This window comes from Canis lupus, chromosome 23 (assembly GCF_011100685.1).
Source record: "Canis lupus familiaris isolate Mischka breed German Shepherd chromosome 23, alternate assembly UU_Cfam_GSD_1.0, whole genome shotgun sequence".
NCBI lineage: Eukaryota > Metazoa > Chordata > Mammalia > Carnivora > Canidae > Canis > Canis lupus.
The window spans coordinates 15,594,118-15,618,093 of NC_049244.1; the positions used below are offsets into that span (position 1 = coordinate 15,594,118).

Genomic DNA, 23,976 nt, shown 5'->3' on the forward strand with positions numbered 1-23,976 from the left:
AGAACAGGTCCTTATGCTTATACAGAATCAGCCTTCCAGAGTATGGAGTCTTTGAGGACAACAGCTCACAACTGCTAAAGAAATGCAGTTATACAATCAGTGTAGTTCACAATCAGTGAGTTCTTCATTGGTAAAAATGAATAATAGACCAAGGTTCACTTGTTATTTGAGGAAAATTCACAACTTCAAAGAGAAAGATCAAAGTGGACAATAGAAATATGGACCCAGAAAGTACAGAAATAAGGTGCTTTCTAATGCTTTTTAAAAAATGCTATTTTCCTCTTAGAAATTTGAGGAAATAGTCATCCATAATAAGACAAGCAACTGTAAAAAAAGAATCAATTAGCAAGAAAGAGATCTTGGAAAGGAATAAAATGATTGCAAAATAAAATGTAGACTAAAGAGACTAAATAATATAATGGGAACAGATACAGGGCATATTTATAATAAGTAATATAAATTCAAGGAAAATCCCTGGAACATGGTCCAAAGGATAAATAAATGGGAAATATTAGAGGAATGTTAAAAGACATGGAGGGTAGATTCAGAATGTCCAAACCTAATCTAAAAATCATTCAAAGATTAAAAACAAGGAAAACGAAGGAAGAAGATAATCAAATAGAAAAAAAATTTATCTCAAGTCAGAAATGATGGAAAAAGTTTCAGGCATACACACTTTTATGATACTTCAACACTACACTGACAGAATATCTTAAATCTTCCCTAAAAGGAAAGCATGTCATCTGCAAAAGAGTGAGAACCTAAATGTCATCATCATTCTTTCTCATCATCAACAGTTCATGTTAGGAAACAGAACAATAACAAGAATCAATTAAGAGTGATATGAAAAAATTCTGAAAATTTACTTTCCACTTCCTCTTTCTAAAAACAAAAACAAAGCAAAACAAAACAAAACAAAAAAAAACAAACTTGAAAATCTAGTCTAGCTAACTGAAAGAGAATCCGAGAGAGAAATCATGGCATGTTAGATACAATGGAAAAATTTTAGAAAAAAAATTAAAAATAACAACAACAATAAATAATCTAAGAATGGCAGTCAGGAGGCATGTGGAGACACGTGGAGACATGTGTAAAAAATGTCTCCAAGAAGAGTCTTCATTCCATGGTTGTGACAATAAATGAAGGTATGTGTTTTCCAACAACTATAATAGCTAGACTACCTGAAACTAGGCAAAAAAATAAAAAATTAAAAAAAATATATATATGCCTTTGAAGGCAAGTCAGGTTTTAAATATGAAGCAAACAGGATCCACCTGGGTTGCTCTGGTTTAGGTTAAGCATCTGCCTTCAACTCAGGTCATGACCCCAGGGTCCTGGGATGGAGGCCTTCGTTGGGCTCCCTGCTTGGGAAGTCTGCTTCTCCCTCTCCCTCTGCCCCTCCCCGCTGCTCATGCTCTCTCTCACTCTCTCAAATAGATAAATATAATCTTTAAAAAATATGTAAAGAAAACATTTAGAGTAACCAATAGAGTATAAAAATAAAGAACATACATTTTAAAAAATCCTCTGAAGATCAAGTCTTTTTTTCCATTGTGATTCTAAAATGAATAATAATAATACAAACAGAATGCTATAAATTCTATTCATAAAATTTTCAAAGCTTGATATCATCTTATGGGTAAGGCATTTAACAATTAGTCATGATCATGAAGTGAGATATAAAAGATGTAGTTTTGACATGGTTAAGATTGGTAGGAAGAGGAAGAGGAGAAAAGAAGACAGGGATATACATAACTTCCTTGTATTACTTAGTAGGACCATCCAAAATTTAGGATAAAGAAACAGAGGGTTAAGTGTGTTCACTGAAATGGTTAAAACAATAATATTAGTCAAAAGCAGGAGGTAGAGGGAGTAAAGGAGGATATCAGAATTATAACTGCTAAATTCCTAATATTTCTAATCAGGAAGTCAACAGAAACTATGTCTTCATCAGGTCAAGATGCTATGACAAAATATCATATATTGGGTGGCTTAAACAACAGAAATTTCTTGTGGTTCTGGAGGCTAGGAAATTCAAGATCAAGGTACCAGAAAATTCAGTTCTTGGTCCTTATTCCTGGTTCACAGAAGGCTAAAGGATGCCTCTCACATAACAGAGAGTGGATGCTCTAGTTACTTTTCCTCTTCTTACAAGGCACTAATCCCATCATGGAGACTCCACACTTACGATTTCATCTAAACTTAATTATCTCCCAAAGGCCCTGCCTCTATCTTCAACATAGAAATTTTAAGAAGACACATTCAGTCCATAACATTATATAAAGATGATACATCAATGTATATCAATTATACTTCATTGGAAAACAAAAGGTCAGTAACATAAATTCATATATATATATATATATATATATATATATATATATATATATCTTTTAAATAATTGGATTTACCAAGAAGGTTCTGGAAATATTTAAAGACAATTGTCTTGCAGCATTATTTACAATAGCCAAGATATGGAAGCAGTCCTAGTGTCCATCAATAGATGAATGGATAAAGAAGATGTGGTTTACTAAGCCATAAAAAAGAATGAAAGCTTGCCATTTACAATGTGGATGGACCCGGAGGATATAATGCTACGTGAAAAATGTCAGAGAAAGGAAAATATCATATTATCTCACTCATATGTGGAATTTAGGAAACAAATGAACAAAGGAAAAATAAGACACACAAAAAAATGACTCCCAAATACATAAAACAAAACGATGGTTGCCAGAGGGGAGGTGGTGGTATGGGTGTAAGGGTGGGGAAGGGGAAGTGTGGGTGAAATAGAAAAAAAAGGATTAAGAGTACACTTACTTTGAGAAATGTATACAATTATTTAATTGTTATATACCTGAAACTAATATAACCTTGTATATTAATTATATGGAATTAAAAATAAAATTAAACAAAAGACAATTGTCTTTAAGGAGTGGCACTAGAAGCAGAGAAGTCAAAAAAGGAAAACTTTTTGGTTTTTAGTTTTTTTAACTTTCTGTGTTTCTGAAATATTTTTATACTATGGACATACCTTATTTTATAATTTAAATAAAGCACTGAAGTAAAATAAGACCATATTGTGAGGATAACCAAAACAAGATTTAGATGTTCCAAATTGTAAAGATCAAAAATAACATGATTAGGATATATGCTATAAAAATGTAAAACCTAGGGATCCCTGGTTGGCTCAGCGGTTTAGCGCCTGCCTTCGGCCCAGGGCACAATCCTGGAGTCCCACATCGGGATCTCTGCATGGAGCCTGCTTCTCCCTCTGCCTGTGTCTCTGCCTCTCTCTCTCTCTCTCTCTGTCTCTCATGAATGAATAAATAAAATCTTTAAAAATAAATAAATAAAAATGTAAAAACTTTTTAATTTTGTTATGTTTGGGCAGCTAACAATACAGTTGACCCTTGATCAATGCAGGGGTTAGGAGTGCCAATCTCCTATCCTGAGTCAAAAATTAACCTATAACTTTTGACTTCTCTAAAACTTAACTAGCCTACTGTTGACTGGAAGTCTTACTGATAACATAGTCAATTAACATATTTTGTATGTTATATGCATTATATACTGTATTCTTAAGGTGAGCTAGAGAAAAGAAAATGTGATTAATAAGATCATAAGAGAAAATACATTTATAGTACTATACTAAATTTATAAAAAAATTAATGTGCAAGTGGACCAATGCAGTTCAAATCTGTGTTGTTCAAGGGTCAACTGTATTTGTTAACACAGATGACAAAAAAATCTCGAAATAATGTATCATTATACACTTATTTCTCAGAAAAATATTCTGAAAGATACAAGCTCAGGTTGTACTAACATGAAGAAAATAATTACTGGGGTGTCTTGTTAGACAACAGTCATATCCCATTTCTTCACAACCAAAGCTAAGCTTCCTTATAAAATATGGCAACTTCTTATTTCCATTTTATTTCCCTATTTATTTTCTAGATTATTTGATATGGTACCCCCATCTCATTAATACCCCCAGTCCATTGATATCACATCATTCTTTCCAACTAGCAGGCCACTCCTACCTTTATTTTCATCCTTACTCAGTTTAGAGTCCATACATGATTGTTACATTCACTAATTTATAATTGCTCCCAATCCCCCTATGCCTTTCTACTGCTTTCATGGTTTTTCCTTTATTCCTTAAAGCTTTGGATCCTGAGTTCTCTCTTTTTCTTTATTCTTCAAATTCTGCTATCCATTTAGATATCAGTGTCCATGTGCATGAGCCATCTAATATAGGCCCTTTTGATCCTTGACCTCCTTATCTCCAGTGACTTTTTCATCTCACCTCAGCTACTGTATCCCCACACTGAGATCCTGGAAAGCCAACATTTTTTTAAAAGATTTTACTTATTTATTCATGAAAAACACACAGAGAGAGAGAGAGAGAGAGGCAGAGACACAGGCAGAGGGAGAAGCAGGCTCCATGCGGGGAGCCCGATGTGGGACTGGATCCTGGGTCTCCAGGATCACACCCTGGGCCGAAGGCAGGTGCCAAATCACTGAGCCACCCAGGGATCCCCCGAAAGCCAACATTTAAAACTACTCAGTCTCCAAAGTCATTAGTTCAATCATTACCTTTGCTATAAACAAATTTAAAGGAGGAATAGATGTAGCCTTTTTGTCTCTTCTCGCCTTTCTGTTGTTTGGAATGGAACACCATTTTGCACCAGGAAATGGAAGTCATATGATGGAGAAGATGTCATACCAAACAGAAGGGGGGTCTGTAGAAAAACACTATCAGTCTCAACTTAAGACCAAGTAATATGAGAGAAAAAGTTTATGTAAGCTTTTATCATTTTATGTCTAGGCCCACTAAAATTAGATTCTAACTTGCTGGTAACACTATACATTCTTGGCCAACAGTTCAAATGATTACTCGTCACTGCATGGTATTTTCAACATCCTTTTTCTAAGAACTTGTCTCTTTCACACTCCACAACCTCCATTCACTGCCTTCAAATACCTGAACTTTCTTCTTCACTGTCTCCATAAATTTCTTGCTTCATACTTCCTAAATATCATTAATATTGCTATCTAATCTAAAAAAATATTGCTATAAAATCCGTTGACTAAATCCTTACTTCTCTTTTCCTTTTTCTTTCCAATAACTTAGAAGGAAAGTGAGGCTCAGACTTACAAAGGAGTGCAAAGGAGTGTACAGAATCCACCTTTCTGCCATCTCAGTGTTCTCCTAATTGCATTTTCAGCCTCTCCCTCTCCTTCCCCACTGTCCTCTCTCCTAGTTCTCTGAAATCAACATTTTAACTCACTCCGATTAGTGTCAAACTAAACCACCAACTCCCTCCATGCCACCTCCCTTTCTAGCTATTGTTCTCTCTCTTCCTCTATACATGCTGCTTATCAGCATTTTCTGTACACACTATTACTACTTTCTCACCTTATGTTAATTAATCAATGTACTTCAAAGACAGTCCTGTACCTTAAACTTGAGGACATTGCTCTTGATAAGAAAACATGCACTTGAAGTTTTAAAAATCATTTAAAATAACCCCTTTTTAACACTGATATCAAAAAATAGAATTTAACAAAGAGCCTGTAATCAATGGACTTCTCTTTAAATCTTATTCAGTTGACCAGGGACACCTTGGAGGCTCAGTGGTTGAATGTCTGCCTTCGGCTCAGCTCTGGACTTGATCCTGGAGTCTCAGGATGGAGTCCCCCATCGGGCTCCCTGCTCTCCCTCTGCCTATGTCTCTGCTTCTCTCTGTGTGTCTCTCATGAATAAATAAATAAGATCTTAAAAAAAAAAAAAACTCTCAGTTGACCTTACATAACCCCATACTTTCTCTTGACTACTTTGACAAAAAAGTCTCTTGGCTTTTCTCCTATCTCTCTGGCCAGTCATTTTCCATTTCCTTTACTGACCCAGCTCCTTCATATGTGAAAGCTCCAAATTCTTTGCCTTCTTAGTAACTGCATTTTGATCCCCTTTCTTCACCCCTCTTCTTCTCTAAAAGGGTAACTTTTATTCACCCATCAGGTGTCATTTAAATATTATGGCCTTACACAGGACTTGTATAAATTCCCAATCAAAAATTGTGTGCCACATTCTCTTTTTAAATCTCTGCCTTTAAAACAAGAACAAAAAAAGTCTGCCTTTTGTAATTCTAGACTCACTTTTGTTATTATTTATGTTAGGACTCACACTCTACCTTAAAGACCATAAGGGCAGGGACAGTGTCAGTCTATTCATCACTCTATGTGAGCACCACAATATATGGAAGAGGTTCTATAATTATCTCTTGAAAGAATACATGAATAATTTAGGAGTAGGAAATTTTTCAGTTATCTCTACGTAATGCAACTACAAAGAAAGGAGAGGGACATGCATTAGGTTCACTACTGTTTGATTCATTTTCCATTGTTTTCTGCCAAAAATCAACAGTTTTTGGCAGGGGTGGTAGGTATGTTGGAACTCTCTATACTTTTTGCTCAGTTTTATCTAAAACCTAAAATTGTTCTAAAAATAAAATCGATTAATTTACTTACATTTTTTTTAGTCTATTAAATTAAAACAAAATAAGAAAGCACTAAAACTTGGTAGTTAATAGCATGGGTTATAAGTCAGATTGCCTAATTCAAATCCCAGCACTCCCTTTTAGGAACTGTGTGACTTCAGGCAAGTTCCTTAAACTCTCCCTCAAGAGAGTTCGTTTTAGAGGTGCTTGGGAGCCTCAGTGGGTTAAACGTCCAACTCTTGATTTTGGCTTAGGTTATGGTCTCAGAGTCATGAGATCGAGTCCCACATCAAGCCCCACATCAGACTCCACACTGGGCATAGATCCCACTTGGGATTCTCTCTCTTCCTCTGCCCACTGCTCCCCGTGACATTCTCTCTCTCCCCCTCTTACTCTCTCTCTTAAAAATAAAGAGAGTTTGTTTTATTTTGTTTTAATTCTTTGGTCAATGCTATATCCACAGCACCTAGAACAATGCCTGGCATACAGTTTGAGCTTAATAAATAAGTATTGAATAAATGAATGAATGCACTTTTTAAAAGGGCCCCAAAAATAAGTCTCACACTTTGCACATAATTTTGTAACCAAACTGAAAGTTCTCTGTTCAGGGCATCTGGGTGGCTCAGTGGTTGAGCATCTGCTTTTGGCTCAGGTCATGATCTTGGGGTCCTGGGGTCAAGTTCCACATTGGGCTCCCTGCAGGGAGCCTGCTTCTCCCTCTGCCTATGTCTCTACCCCGCTGTCTCTGTGTCTCTCATAAATAAATAAATAAAATCTTAAAAAAAAAGAAAGAAAGAAAGAAAGAAAGAAAGAAAGAAAGAAAGAAAGAAAGAAAGAAAGAAAGAAAGAAAGTAAGTTCTCTTGTTATACAGACCACATTATTTCTTCATTTGCCACATGGATGGCCAGAGACATCGGAACCAAATGCTCATATGGTAAGATTTTCTCTAATTCATGTTTCTCGGTGTTTTAAATATTTTCTCCCCAAAACCAAAAATACAAAATTCCGCATTCACTTAGTTTCAATCAAGAAAGCACATCTTGTGAACAAAAATGGAAAGGCAGGGATCCCGGAGTGGCTCAGCAGTTCAGTGCCTGTCTTTGGCCCAGGGCGTGATCCTGGAGTCCCGGGATTGAGTCCCGCATCAGGCTCCCAGCATGGAGTGTGCTTCTCCCTCTGCCTGTGTCTCTGTCTCTGTCTCTCTCTCTCTCTCTATGTCTATCATGAATAAATAAGTAAAATCTTTATTAAAAAAATGGAAAGGCATAGTTCACGTCTTCATGGACAAAATAAGCACTTCAGTCTACTTGTTTTCTGTGATTGGTAAAACCACAAACTTTGGTAAATACCAGCTGAGTGTTAACCACTTAGATCAGTCTTCAACTTGCAGAAATCCTTGGTACCACCTCAACTTAAAATGTCTCAGCAAAAACAATCTACTTACTGCTGTTATCTAGTAATATCATGTGTATGACTCCCAGGAGTACAGAAAAAAATAGTTAATGTCTCTCTCTGGAACTTAGAAGGAATAGAATAGCTAAAATGCAGGAGATTGCCAAGACCAAAAGCATGTTCCACAAAACTTGGCACAGGAATCTAAGTTGGCAAAGGAATCAAAACATTCTTACTATGCAGGTTGGGATCATGTTGAATTCATGTCAACAAATCATAGTTCTCTAAGGCCCAGCTCAGCAAATTTATGTTGTTTAAGAAAGAAAAGCAATATGCTATGGACAGTACAGTTATATTAAATGCCTTAAAATTCGTGCAGCACATGGTGAACATTTGTTCCGGTATTTCAAAGTTGAACAAAGTTTTTTCAAGATTCTACTTCTAAAATAGGCATAAATCAAACTTCCAGAAGAGGACACAATTCATTCTATTTAAAAACTTAACCCTTATTGTGGAGGGGAAAAAATCAGTCATTTAATACAATCATAGTTAGACCATTAACTGTTAGCCTTGTCATCAATCTTAGTGTCGACAAATATTTATTGAGTATACACTATGTGCTGTACATCATGCTGATCTATAAAGACAAATGTTGTTATCTACAGATAAAATATGGTTGAAAGAAATGGAGTCAGCACTTGTCTGTTTATTCCTTCATTTAGTGAGTCAATCATGCAATCTTCCATTCATTCACTCTATAGTTCCTCCTATTTGCCAAACACTCTGCCCAGAGACCAGCATTGAGAACTAAACAAAACAGATAATGAATGGTCTCAGCCCTAAGGAACCAGATATTCTACTAGGCATTTTCCAAATGTTACCTCACTTAATTTAAACCTCAAAGTTATGACTACCAAGAAACTCTTTCCTCTGTGGCAAAGATAATTTAGTGCTCATAAGAGCCATATTTTCCTGTATTTTCAGTCCACCTTGCAGGTATGTTAGGCCATGTGAAAATTCTAGACAATAGATGGAGATAAAAAGTAATACATTTTACTTCCAGGCAAAGACCATTAAAATTAATGGGCCTCCACCAGCTCCAATCAACTATTTACATGTGCCAACGAAGGCCACATGCTCAAATAGTTCTGCCACAAAATGGAAGCTGCTTGGAGCACTGGTTACCAAATGGAAGAAAGCTCCTTGGGGGAACCCTGGATCTGCAATATATATATAAGTGAGAAAAAAACAATAACAACAACATGTATTTGGTTAAGCCACTGAGATTTGTGTTTATTTGTTACTACAGCAAAGCCTGACTCATATACTTTCACCCTTCATAATCATGATTCCTAAGATTCTGAAATACAAATTAAGATGGAGGCTGTTTGTCTTGTGAATCCTCAGGAATTTTATTGGTAATTAGTCATCTCAAATGCTAAAGAAGCCCAGAAATGTCAGCTGAAGTGTCCTCAAAGTGTGGGCAGTGTCAAAAAAAAAAGTTTACCAGGGAAAATAGCTGCTTATCTGTGGGGTTTCTGATTCTATCATGTCCCACATACTTATTTCATAATTTACCATTCCAAATTGTCCATAACTCACAACTCTAATCTCTTCAAGCCATTTTCTCAAATTCTTAAATTTACATACCATCTGGGATAAAACAACCATTCTTCACTTTATCCATCTCTAAACTATTTTTACAGAAACTCAGAACAAATCAGGATCTAGAGTCAAATTTGCCAATCACTGATATTTGACTCTAATTGACAAGGAAGACAAGATGAAATGAAAGCCAATATGTACCTCTTTGGTCATCCAAAGCTATATTGCCTTATGAATCAGAAAAGCAGCCAACAAGAAATCTACCTACACCTCAGACCTACTTATAATGAGTATCATACCTCTGTATGATTATCCATATTATAATTTAATATTCAAAATACATTTTTGATGTGTACAGCATTGTTTCACATTTTAAAGATAAGGAAACTAAGGCTCAAAGAGATATTACCTAACTGGTGAATAGATACAAACCAGATCTACCTGGCTCCTTTTCTAGGGTTTTATGTAATACTGAAAAAGATAAAAGCAATGTGAAAAGAAAGGAAATATATCTGACTCTGTTGGCTGGCTAACACAGCAGCCATTCCCAATCCTATTTCCCTGAATCCACTAGTAAGGCTAAAAAAAAGCTAAATATCCACTTCCTCAGACACCCTAGCATCTATCCCTGGCCAGATGACACAGTCCCATCCAATGAAACATAGAATACTGGTAAGGATGTTGGAGAAAATTCTGCTTTCCTAATGAATGAGAGCCGTTAGTGAAGCCATTGTCCCTTCTTCCTGCCCTAAGCATGGATGATGCCTGAAGATAAAGCAGCCTTCTTGCCATGGACAGAAAGCCAAGGCACTAAAGATAGTAAGCCCCTTGATGATATCATCAATCCCCTACCAGCTCTGGACTACCTACTCTCAAACTTACAGCTATGTCAGATTTAATAAAGGAAGAAAGAAAAAAAGAGAAAGAAGGAGGGAAAGAACTTTTTAAAAATCCATGTGCATTTACTAGATAAGTAATCTACTGTTATGCCACAAATCATCCCGAAACTTGGTGTTTTCAAACAGCTATTTATTAATGCATGACTAGCAATCTAGGCTTGGTTCAGATGATAGCTCTGCTAATTTCTTGGTTCATTCACGTCTGTCCTCAACTGGTGGTTCAACTGGTCCTGGATGGTATGCAAGGATTTTACTTTATCTGCAGGTTAGTGGTGGCAATAAGCTGGGTCATGTGTCTTCAGGAGTTTAATCCAGGCTTCTTCATGTGGTTGCAGTTTTACAAGAAAGCTGGTCTTAGTGCACCAGTTCTGTTGAGCCTCTGCCTGTATCACATTTGCTAATGTCTAACTGGCCAAAGCAAATCACGTGGCTAAGCTTAGAGTTAATATATGCAAACTATATGCACATGGGGAGGAGTGGTTTGCTGGGAGCCTTTCCTCTAATAATCTAGCAATTCTATTTTTTTCTAGCAATTCTATTTATGTTATTTGCATCCTTAACATTAATAGATTGTATAGCCTATGTGACAATCAGTGTACCATCCTAAATGCCTAACCTTATGTAATATGAACTATTATCAGTATTTCAAATTTTATTTTCTCACATATCTCTATGGAATGGATCTTTATCCATCTATTCTAATGTGGGAAAATGTGGCTAAGATACACAAAATCAAGAGCAAACTTTATTGGTTAGTGGACTTACTTATCACCAAGGACCTCTTAGCTCTGTAAGCAGTCTTTGTTTAATTTTTCTCTTAGAAATATTTTTCTCCCTCAGCTTTACTGAGGTATGATTAATAAAAAAGTATATAATTAAGGTTAAGAAAGTAATATTTTCATATATATGGATACATTATGAAATAATTATCATAATCAAACTAGGTATCATATCACCCAACATATTGTTATTGTTTTATATGTGGTAACAACATTTAAGATCTACTCTTCTGGCAAATTTCAAGTATATCATATAGTATTATTAACTCTAGGCACAATGTTGTGCATTAGACCTCTAGAACATTTAACTAATAGAAATTCTATATTTGGGGACAAAAAAATTAAAAGTAGCAGTGACTTGTTCATTCAGTAAGTACAAGACTCAGAATTAGGTGAGATGAAAGGCCTGAATTCTCTGGCTCAGTTCATGCTTGGTGTATCATTCAAAACATGTAAGTCTTGATGAAATGTATGAATGTGAAATTTTTCTCTTTAATTTTATTTATTTATTTATTTATTTTTTGCTTATTCGCAGATTTTAGAATGTCTATGCAAGATGTAATTCCAATGTGAAAACAAGCTCAGGAATAAACTACCACCAAAGTGTTCTAAAATTCCATTTGCCTTTACTCAGAATAAAACTGTTTTCTGGGGATCCCAGGGTGGCTCAGCAGTTTAGCACCACCTTCAGCCCAGGGCCTGATCCTGGAGACCCGGTATTGAGTCCCACGTCAGGCTCCCTGCATGGAGCCTGCTTCTCCCTCTGCCTGTGTCTCTCTCTGCCTCCCTCCCTCTCTCTCTCTCTCTGTCTGTCTGTCTCATGAATAAATAAATAAAATCTTTAAAAAAAAACTTTTTTTCCCAAAATATGCCACTTTATGCTGTGGAGAATATTTTTGCAGGGAGGATATTGTCAATGCCACCGCTACCACTAACTTTACTTTCCAACCCAAACAAATTTATCTTGGAGAAGGAGTAAAAAGAGGGAAGTATAGGTGAAAATGGAAAAAGTATCTTGCTGCTAACCCTCTTCTCATAGATTTAAAATACTGAAAAGGTAGGGAAAGAGCACATGCAAATCTTTCTTCATGTAAAAAATGGGATATCTCACATTTGTCTAATACAAATGCTAATTTTTAGTCCCTGTGGCAGGGCCTGTGATCGACTCTATGTTTTCAAAATCAGAAACACTGTAAGATGCTTCTAACTCCTTTTGTTTCATACAGCTTGTCTCCCTCCTGATCACTGCTTCCAAACTTCTAAATTTTCTGACATAGCCAAGGAGTAAAAATAAAAGATTTTCCAAATGCCCTTTCCTTCTTTTTCTCTCTGAAATCAATGCCACTGTCATGTCTCCAGACATTGTGAGGGTAAGAAAGGACCTTAAATTTGTTCTGAGAGTATTTAAGTTATCTGAAAAGACATATTTGAACTTGTGGTACCTTTCAGACTGACTTTCTGTAGAACTTCCTTTCATTGTCTGACAAGGGGATATGAATGGCAGCCTCACAGTCTTAAACTTCCAAGCTAATACTTTTTATATTTAGGAATTTATATGGAATCACAATAAACTCAACCAAAAATGTCTAGGAAGCTAACCAATAGAAAATGTTTTTCGAAATGGCTGTAATTTTCATCATAGGGTATGAAACTGGTCAGATGGAAAATCACTTCCCAATACAAGATATTGGCAAATATCATTTTTTCCAGAGCAACCAATTCTCCCAGAATAGTTTACTGAAAAACTATGGAAATTCAGGCATGTGCCTACTGAACATTATGGAAAATTCATCTTTTGTTTAATGTTATATGTAAATAGGATACAATTTGAACAATGAAAGAGAAAGCAAAAGACTCAAAAAAATCTGTCCTAGGAATAACCTATTTCATGGTTCTCAATTCTATTTATGAAGTATTTCAGGAGGGAAGTAGATGTTGCTGGAAGTGCTGGATAGTTTTTTAAAAAAGAAGCATTCAAATGATTGTCACAGAGCTGTTCTCAAAGCAAGAAATTATCTTCTCATGAGGAAGAAGAACCCAAATAGTCTTTTCCATTTTTCATCTGATAAGGCATGATTGAACTAACTCGAAATTCAGATTGAGAGTATAGATGCTCCTGCTTGAAAAGTGAGTAGTTGGTAAGTAAACATAATGGGACTATAGAAAACCTCTGCTAGAAATAAGCTCAACTTATCTAGAACTATGCAGAGACAACTTTTTGGTAAATGCTCAGCAGTCGAAATGACCTGAAGAGATGGGCAAGTTGTCTACTCTACTCTTTAGATGAAACACAAACACAAAGGAGGAAGAATCATTTACTTTCACTCAGTTAGAGAGTACACAACGACTTTCCTCTCAACTCATCCATTTGTTTCTCGTAGAGTGATAAAAAGTGCAAAGTTTTGCTTAGGTTTGGTATGACAGCCAAATCAATGTGAACTATTTCCTGTGTTTAAATTCCATAAAAAAAAACAAGGTTATAGCTCCTGACCATAAACCTGTGCAGGTACTGGCAGGCTAATTTTTTTCATGAAGATAGAAAATGTTCTTTTACTTTTACAAGAAAAACAATTTTAAAGAGCATTTCATGGCTACAAATGATAAATGTGGATAATGGGGAAAATATCACATACTCATTTTCTACAATTCATTACTTCAAGGTATTATGGTTTACAAAAAATACATACATGGTTATTTTTGTTTGCCAGTATTAGCCAACAAATCTCTCCCTCAAATGCATATTAATACACACATACACATATACAAACATAAAATAGACATTTCTTCTTACAGCCCTGAAACGACATAAGGCTTCTTGCCTAATTTCCCTTGATTCCTCTATTTTAAGCACGCAAAACATGGCATTGGCACAAGAGACCAACAGGTTCACCTGCCAACTCTCTTTCACTGTTAGTGTCTTTTAAAAGCAAGAAATTGATAAGGATATTATAATCGACTCGCCATGAGTCGATTTTTTTTTTTTTTTGGTAAGGGGTTACCTACCCCATTTTAGATGATTTCTCCTAAATGTTCATTGCTTTGAGAGACATGGTAATACAGACCTCAGAAGAAAAACTATCAAATATCCCAAACTGGCAGGTGTGGGATCTGTCGGTATATTGGGTATTTAATGGTAAGGGAAGAGATGTGGAAAAGCAGGTACAAACCATTAAGACAGTCCAATCTGTAGCTGTATCATCAGTTAAATATTTATTAGTTCAATTCATCACAATTAAACCCTTTAGACAGGGCACATATTTAGCACTGGCAAACCCACTGTGATCACTGGAGGCAAGTGTTTGCTTACCGAGTCAATAGTCACAAAGAAATTACATGTTCCCTTCTACAGGTAATGAATCCAAGAACCATTTCCACGTCTGACAATCATTTTAACATCCCAAAGAAGCAACCCTAGCAAGAGGTCTCTTTATATTCGCTACAGAGCCCACACTCTCATTAGAGGGCACAACTTCACCAGTGTAGCCTTTTTACAATCAAGAAGACTGTGTTGCATAGAAAGGAGGGATGGGGTTCCTCCACTGCCTTGTTTCTTCTCTCTAATGCTCCACAGGGTCCTCCACATACAAGGGTGACAATCTTTTATGACTTCCTCTGGAGGCCACTCATGTCCAGAAACTTTTAAATAAGGTTAACTGACTACAATGGACCCTGGAAGGGAGTGAAGGACAGCTAGGAGGGGAAGGTATAAAAAAAACTCAAAGTTTGTAACATGATGACCCTATACTTTAAAATCATCAGCTATCAACAAGTTGTAAGTTTGATTGTTGACATTCAGAGAATAACAGACTCAATAATTTTATTTTGAATCATAAAGCCATTGAATATTGTCATATCAAAAAACTAAGTGGTAACAGCAGGGAGGGAATTCCTTAGGTCTGCAACTCTAATCCTCATAATAAAGATAAGCTAGACAGAGTAAAGACAGTTTGGCATTCAAGCTCCATTTATCATTCCTTACATTTTTTACAGGAGGGTTTCTACAGTGGTGGCATGCCTTACTGTACTTAGCTTAAAAACCAATAAAATATCATATGTTTAAAGCATGGTTATATAGCCACCAACTTCAGCATATGGTTCTTGGTAGGCATTAAATCAGTGGTAGTTACTATTATTTTATTAACTTTTGTGCAAGGGCAGAAGGTAAGCTGGATATCTATAGAGCTGAGACCTGCCCCAGTGAGTTACTTACTTCCTTAACCAGGTTTTGTTGTCATACAAATTCATGCCAGAAATTAAGTCCCTTTGGCATAATCTAACATTTTTAGATTTTTTTTTTTTTACTTTTTTAGATTTTTAAAAAGATCCTATCATCCTTCTTGCTTCTTCATTGAGAATAATTCCCTTCATTTGGTGAACTTCTACTTGTCAATCATTCATTATCTCACTACCCTCCTTTCATCACTCAGGATTGGCATTGTTTTTTTATTTTTTCTCATATCATCTTGGCCATACCGTTACCATAATACCTGACACAATTGTGTTATCATCCTTTTTCTTATGGTTTTCTCCCTATATGAAAGGCAGGGACCTCGAATTTATATCTATAGTGCCAGACATGCAATGAGTGTTAAATAAATGTATATTGAGTGAATAAATGTCAATGTATTCTTAAACAATATAACCGCATTCCTATTCAAGTTGGAACTTTCCTGAACATTTGCCTGAACATCTTCATCAAGATATAGAACAAATGATGAAATCTACTGAGCATTTAATACCTGCCAAGCACTGTGCTAAATAATTTATTCATAGGGTCTCATTAATTCCTCTAAAAAAACCTACATAGAAGGTTCTATCATGATGACTATTTTAAAGAAGGAGAAAATGAGCCTTGGAAAGCACAGGTAACTTGTCTAAGAAGGCAAAATGAGTTGGGAGAATCATAATTTACACCTATGTGTTCTGAACCCGATAGTTCTATATTTAACCACTAAGTTATACTGCCTTCTATAAAATACCGCAGTTTGTAATTCAAATTCTATTTAAAGTCAACCATAGCATGCATTAAAATACATGCCTACACAGGCTCACACACACACACACACACACACACACACACACACACACGCCAACAAAATTCTAGAAAATAAAAGAATTCCTAATGATAGTCCTACAAATTTCAGCATAAAATGGCCTCAGAGGCAATCCTGTTCAGGACCAGTTTCAGGACTCGTGAGTTCTGTAGGCATCTCCAAATCTGCAGGGAGGTGGCAGATGGTAACTGGAAAGGTTTCTGATGATGCTAACTTGCCTTGATTTGATGGGAGGGGGAAACCCACACATACACAATCTAAAGGAACTCCAGATGGACTCCAGCATTTTGGGTGAGGAGGCAGATTGATGGCAGATGAAAATTAACTCTGAAAAGGGGGAAATAATATGCATCAGCAAAGTATCAAATCAACTTTCAGGTACGCATTCTGGATTTTTTTGTAGCCTAAGTATAAAAAGTCAGTCCACAGCATTCCACCGTCACAAGAGCATAACACATGAATGCAAGGGAGTGAGTATCATGGAACGGTAACTTTTCCCTTGTAACTAGCATCTGTCAACAGCTGGGCTTTACACTAACCAAATGTTCTATGGAGAAAACAGTTTGGAGATATTTTGGAGTTACTTTGATGATGTTCTCCACCATGAAAAACCAATTTTCAAAAGCAAACAGGATGCTGGGTAGAATGTGAAAAGGGAGAGTACCTAACACCATGCTGGAGAATTAGATTTGAGTTCACTGCTTGCACCTTAGACCCAGAAGTGAAACAGTCCTAGACTGGAAGTTAATAATCTTTTTTTTATATATATAAAGAGCACTATTTGCACCAGAATCCAAAGATCTTCAAAGAAGTACAGTGAAAGAGGTGGTAATATATTTAAATTGTATGAGGTGACAAAAACAATATTTTTATTTTTGCTAATGGAAGACACTGAGAAGTACTATTTTAATACTACCATGGGTGAGGGGGAGAGGAGGAGTCCTTTTTTCTGTGCAATTTTCTTCTGTCTTCTTATGCAGTTTTACAAAGCTAGAGTTACAGTCACAGGGAGGTAACAGCAAGTAAACAAAATATATAAAAGGAAATTTTTCCTCTCCACAGATATAATCGGCTTGTGGCATTCAATGTCACTGAAGGTCAGAGTGACAAATACTGTGGCTGGAGTTAAAAGAAGCTGCATATTAGAAAATCAACAGTAACAATGGCAATGGAGTAGCTAAGTGAGCAGGGATCAAACCCCAAGCCAAAATATGGACAAATAACCTTAGAGGCCTTGAAAGGTTTCATTTAGCCTGATGCACTGTCCCTAAACTGGAAGTCTAACTGGACTGCTGGATAGAAGAGGCCAAGGACTGCTCCCCTGACTTCATTAGCCACTTTGGAGGCAGACTGTCACCTCTAGCATCATAGAAGTGACAGGGCACTGGGCATTTTCATCTTCTTACTAATTCAAAGGTGTTCTTTTTTTATTGTTGAAAGACCTTCATGAATATGAAGAGCAGTCTTTCTTACTAGTAAAAATGCAATACTAGTTAAAACCATTTAAACTGTGAATTGTTAAGGAATAGCTTAGAATTCAAAGGGATAGCTTTTTTCCATTATTTTTTAAATTTAAATTCAATTAATTAACATATAATGTATTATTAGCTTCAAAGGTAGAGGACAGTGATTCATCAGTCTTATATAATACCCAGTGCTCATTACATCATGTGTCCTCCTTAATGTAAAAGGGATGCTTTTTAAGGAATTATGTGGGGCTTCTTTTACTTTTCACTATATTTCAGTTTCTGTCTGATAAGATAGAGTTTATCCTTCCTTGTTTAGAAAGATAATTTTGATATGTGTATCCCATTTTTAACATTCATGAAAGAATACTATTTGCTATAGACTTGGGTTTTAATATTAATAGAAAACTACCTAGAAAGGTGGTTGTGGCAGGTAGATGATCCCCCCACCACCACCTCAAAGATGTCTATGTCCTAATTCTTAAAATTTGTGAATATATTACCTCAAAAAGGCAAGGGGACTTAGCAGATACAATTAAGGATCTTGAGACAGGAAGATTATCTTAGATCATTTAGGAGAGCCTATATAAATCGCAAGTGTCCTTAAAAGAAGGAGGCAGGAGTGTTAGAATCAGAGACAAACATTTGATGCAGAAATGGAGATGAAAGGGGGAGGGCAGAGAGGAAAGGAGGAAGGATAAATGAGATTTGAAGAATCTATGCTGCTAGCTTTGGTGACAGAGGAAAAGGTCACACATCAAGGAATGTAGGTGGCCTCTAGAGCTGGAAAAAGCAAGGAAATGGATTCTACCCAAGCAGTTCCAGAAGGAATGGAGCCTTGCCAACATATTGACTTTGTAAATTCAATCATCCAGAAATGTAAGATAATATGTTTATGTTGGTTAAAACTACTAAATTTGTGGTAATTTGTTACAGTAGCAATGGGAAACAAAGACTCTGGCACAAAGTGGGCTGCTGCTCTAAAAAGAACTAAAAATGTAGAAGTGGCTTGGGAATTCAGCAATGGACAGAGGCTAGAAAAATGTTGATGACTATTACAGAAAGAGCCTAGATTGCCTTAAACAGACAGAAACATGGATATTAATGAATCAGCTGGTGAGAACTCAGATGAAAGGAGGGGAGCACAGTGGAGAAATCCTGTTTTCTTAAAGAATATTTAAATCTTCATAAACAGACCATTGGTAGAGTGTGGTCTTAAATGCATAGTTAGCAATGGCTTAGAAATAAATGAGAAATATTTTATCAGAAACCAGAAGAAAGAGGCTTCACATTATATAGAGGTAGAAAGCTAACTAAAATGTGTCCTGAAAATGGAAAGCTGAACTTCTAAGTGATCATTTCTAAGTGATAATTTAGCTGCAGATATTTCCATGCCAAGTGGTGAAGATATGGCCTGCTTTGTGTTTGCTGTTTATAGTAAAATCTAAGAGGAAAAAAAAATTGAGAAAGAACGAATAGCAACAAAACCAAACCAAACCCCAGAACTTGATGATTTTTAGAAATCAGATTTCTAAAGTTCTGAACTTCAGGACTTCTAAACTTTACGACTACAAGATAATAAATTTGTGTTGTTTTAAGACACTAAATTTGTGCTATTTTGTTACATCAGCAAAAGGAAACTAATACAGTGGTCAAAATGAGAGGTCTCAGATGAATACAGAATATTTTTATTTGGGGAGGAAAGTCTCTAAGACATAGGATTCAGTTGATAAATCTTGAGACTGACACAAACTATTGCCCCATTCCTTCACTTAGACATGGAAAGTTTAAATATGTCTATGGTACAAATAAACTGCAGCATCAACAAATCACCCCAAACTTGATGATTTAAACACCTCCATGTACTATTTATCATAGTCTAAGGGCTATCTTGGCAGAGATTTTTTTAAGATTTTATTTTTTTATTCATGAGAGACACACACACAGAGAGAGAGAGAGAGAGAGGCAGAGACACAGGCAGAGGGAGAAGCAGGTTCCCCGTAGAGAGCTGGATGTGGGACTTGATCCCAGGACTCCAGGATCATGATCTGAGCTAAAGGTAGACGCTTAACCATTCAGCCACCCAGGTGTCTCCCACCCACATCTTGGTGGTTCTGATGGGCTCACTCCTAGGTTTGGTCAGCTAAAAGATCATTGAATTATGGCTAGTCTAGAATGGCCTTGGATCAAATGACTTGGCTGTTCTACACAATATCTTATCCCCCAGAAGGCTAGCCTGCTTTGTTCTTATAGTAGTGGCAGGATTCCAGAAGAAAAAAACAGAAGAATGCAAGGCCTCTTGAGGTCAAGGCTCTGAAGTGACATACCATGACATACCATCACTTCTGCTGACCAAAGGAAGTCTCCCAGCCAGCACAGATTAAAGGGGCAGGGATACAGATTCCACCCCTTACAGGAAAGAGCCCTCTTAGGTTGTAGGAAAAGGGAAATATTTTTGCATCAAAACACCCCAGTGTTCATGATGAAACAATAATAAATATACACCTGCAAAACATCCATTTTCAAAATAATTCAACTAATAGCATGGTTCAGAGTCTCAAGAGGGAGGAATGGGAGGCAGCAGAAAGAACAAGAGCAAGCACACTTCAGTAGTATGATCAAACTATTCGCTGGTGTCTGGGCCCAAAAAGAAGACTATGAGCCTGACTGTTACCCCTACAGTGGAAATGAGTCACTGACACATGTTTTACTACTGCTGAGATGGCTTTTTCCTTGTCATAGATGCAAAGTTGTTTTAATCATCAATAGTATCTACTATTTGAGGAAATAATCTTTTGGTATATCAATTATCATTATTATTGGTTTAGTTCACGTCTTTTTAATAATCATGTTTTTAAAGAGAGGAGGTAGGTGGGGGATGGATGAAATAGATGATGGGGATTAAGGAGTGTACTTGTGATGAGCATTGGGGGGTGATGTATGGAATTGCTGAATCACTCCAATGTACACCTGAAACAAGTGTAACACTGTATGTTAACTAACTGGAATTAAAACAAAAACTAAAAAAAAAATTTTTTTAAAGAATTAACCTATATAATCAACTCTTAAACAGAAAGTAGATATATGTAATTAGCCTGGAATTCAGCTGAAATTGAGTAGGGATTTGAAATAAGATCCATCATATCACATGTTTAATTTCCTAAAACCTATATTACACAGTAATGTAGAAAAATAAAGACCCGAGTGGCACTGCAAAAGGCTTTGATGGAAATTTATGAAGACTAGAAGCATTTCTTCCCAAAGAAAAAAATTTGATAGCTAATATCATCCCACTCTCACCATGATTTCTTAAGTAATAATTCAAGATGTATTGGCTAGAGCAGTAGCAATAGACAGATGTAAAGATGCTTACGGATCTCTCACAGTTTGATAGTTGAGTTCTACCTAAATTAATTCTAATTTTATTTAGACCTTTCTAGATGGTAACAAGATTTTTTTTTCAAACTATTACAGTCTACTAGTAAATACTGTCATTGGCCTGCTAAATACGCACAACATTTTAATAAAAATTACCAGTTCAATCTTCATCAAAACCCATGAGGTGGACATTATTGTTCCATTTCAAAGTGGTTAAATAATTTATGTGTAGTTATACCGCAACTAAGTTGAGGGTTAGGGTTCTATCTGAAATCAAAATAATAATATTTTTGCTTCCCTATACCGCCTCCTATGCCTAAGTAAAAGTGGATGTGACATGCTGAAAAGAACCTAGGGATGTTAAAAGCAAATATGTATGCTTAATAATAACGCCTCAGGATTTTCCAGTGTCATAGCCTTTAATGGGATTCACCAAATCTCTCTGGGTCCCTACGTCTTGGGTATGTTGCTTTGTACCCCTTTCTCTTGTGGTTGGATGGGGTCAAGGGCCTAGATCTGGCCATTAAGGGGAGAGAAGTAACACATACATCACTTCTGAGGTATAGCATTTAATTACCTGATGAAAAAGCAATCAGACTCCCATTGTCTCTGGAGAGGGGTCAGGAATGTTAACCATGGTGGATGCTCCATCAGCCTGGGTTCCTGTGTGACTACAATGAGAGGACCCTGCTACCCATGATAGGCAGGTACTGTGAGCCAGAAATAAACCTTTGCTGAGTTAAGCCTCTGAGATCTGGAGGCTGCTGATTACAGCAGCATAACATAACCTTAATTATACACATGCTGTTCATTTCTCTGCAAGAGAAGACCCTTTCTAGGTTACACAAATGCATACACTATTCTGCCTGTGAAGAGTAATCAACTAACCTTTGCAACACAATAAAACACAAGGGTGGCTTAACCAGACATGCCCAGATATAAGCAGACCTAAACTATGCATGAATAAAATAAGAAGGCATTTCCAGGTTTAAAAAAACTGTGAATGTGATGTTATTTCTTACATTATAAGTGCTTGGCCTTTTTTTTTTTTTAATTTTTAATTTGTCATAGACCAATGTGTGACCTTGCCATGTAAGTTCATGTGATCCCACTGACTACTTCATAGTTAGTGACCTCCTATGACTCAACATACAAATTCAACAACACCCCACTATTGGACAACATGCACTTTATCAAATCACTATAAAAGCTTCTAAAAGATTGCTTTGAATATCTATAGCTAAATCATTGGGACCAGTAATTAAATGTTTGTAGTCCTTTGCCAGTTCAAGTAACCACACTTTGAGTAGCACTGCTTAACACAACAAAACTTCTTTGGTTTGTCTTTAAAGTGAACTTCGCCTTTGTACAACTAGAAACTCAGAATTTTCCATAATCAGTTTAAAAAAAAATGATACAGGGGAAACTATGAACAGTACTGGATAGAAACAAGATGAGCACTCTGGAGAGCATCAGCAGAACTTTGGTGATGAAATGAGCAATTTAGATGCTGCAGATCATAAGTATTTTCCTTAGCCATACTTACTAAGCATTTTACTAATTCCTAATGGGAAAGAATTAATAGTTAATGTCAAAACATTTTGCATATTATTTAGAGTTCGTTGCATAGAAATCATTCTCAGAGACAAAATAAACTATACATAGTTTTCACTCCCTAGGATACATCTGGTGTGCTCAGGTAATCTTTTGTGGTATTAAAAAAAACAACTGCAGTTCCAAGAGTACCAAACAAACTATACAGATACATCTGAAGAGTGGACCCAAGATTGACATTGTTAGAATTCTAGTTCCCACTCTGAGCAGACAGAGCAAAAACAACTTAGAAAAGTCCCCTAGCATAGTTTACTGCTATCTGATCATGCTACACGTTATGATCATTTTAAAATCAGTATGTGTACACATACACATGCATACAGCACAAAACCTACACTCATTACATCTACATATATGCACACTAGGTTTTCTCAACTTTCGCACTGTTGACATTTTGGGCCAGTAATCCATTGTTTGGGGAGCTCTTCTGTGCATTATAGAATATTTACAAGTATTCCCAACTCTACCCACTAGATGCCAGTAGTATGGCCCCCATTTCAAACTAAAGTGTTTCCAGGTATTGCCAAGTGTCTCAAGGGGGAAAAAATTGTCCCAGGTTGAGAATTAATAATGTAAATATGTATATATCTGTCTCAGTCCATTTGGCCTTCTATAACAAAATACCATACATAGAATGTATGGTATATAAATACAAACAACAGAAATTTATCTCTCTCAGTTCTAGAGGTCAGAGGTCCAAGACCAAGGTGCCAAAATGATCATGTCCTGTAATGAGGGCCCTCTTCCTAGTTCTTAGCCAGCACCCTCTCACTGTGTCCTTACATGGAGGAAGGGGCTAGGAAGCTTTCATGGGCCTTTTTTTTTTCTTTTTATATATATTTTTTAATTTTTATTAATTTATGATAGTCACAGAGAGAGAGAGAGGCAGAGACACAGGCAGAGGGAGAAGCAGGCTCCATGCACCGGGAGCCCGACGTGGGATTCGATCCCGGGTCTCCAGGATCGCGCCCTGGGCCAAAGGCAGGCGCCAAACCGCTGCGCCACCCAGGGATCCCACATGGGCCTTTTTGATAGGAGCACTAATCCCATTTATGAGGGCTCCACCTTGAGGACTTAAGCACATCCCAAAGGTCCCACCTACTAATACCATTACTTTGGGGGAGGTTAGGATTTCAATTTATGAATTTGTGTCTGCAAGGACACAAACATTCAATCCATAGCAATATTTTCTAACAAAGAATTGTATTAATTTCTTGGGAAAACTTGCATAAAAGCATTATGATTTATTAAAGAGCAAACAAATACATTACTTTCATAAAAGCAGAAT

At 36.4% G+C, this 23,976-nt stretch overlaps 1 protein-coding gene across 14 annotated transcripts in view; it reads right to left on the reverse strand.

Annotated features, from left to right (window-relative positions):
• The window catches only part of RBMS3 (RNA binding motif single stranded interacting protein 3), a 1,328,331-nt gene that overhangs the window by 888,336 nt on the left and 416,019 nt on the right, over positions 1 to 23,976 (reverse strand). The window contains exon 1 of one of the 14 annotated variants that reach the window (XM_038570641.1): positions 4,597 to 4,722. The exons of the other annotated variants lie outside the window; for them this stretch is intronic. The gene's annotated coding sequence lies outside the window, so the exon portion shown is untranslated. Of the gene's footprint in view, positions 1 to 4,596; positions 4,723 to 23,976 lie in introns of those variants that run through there. 14 annotated transcript variants of the gene reach the window in all.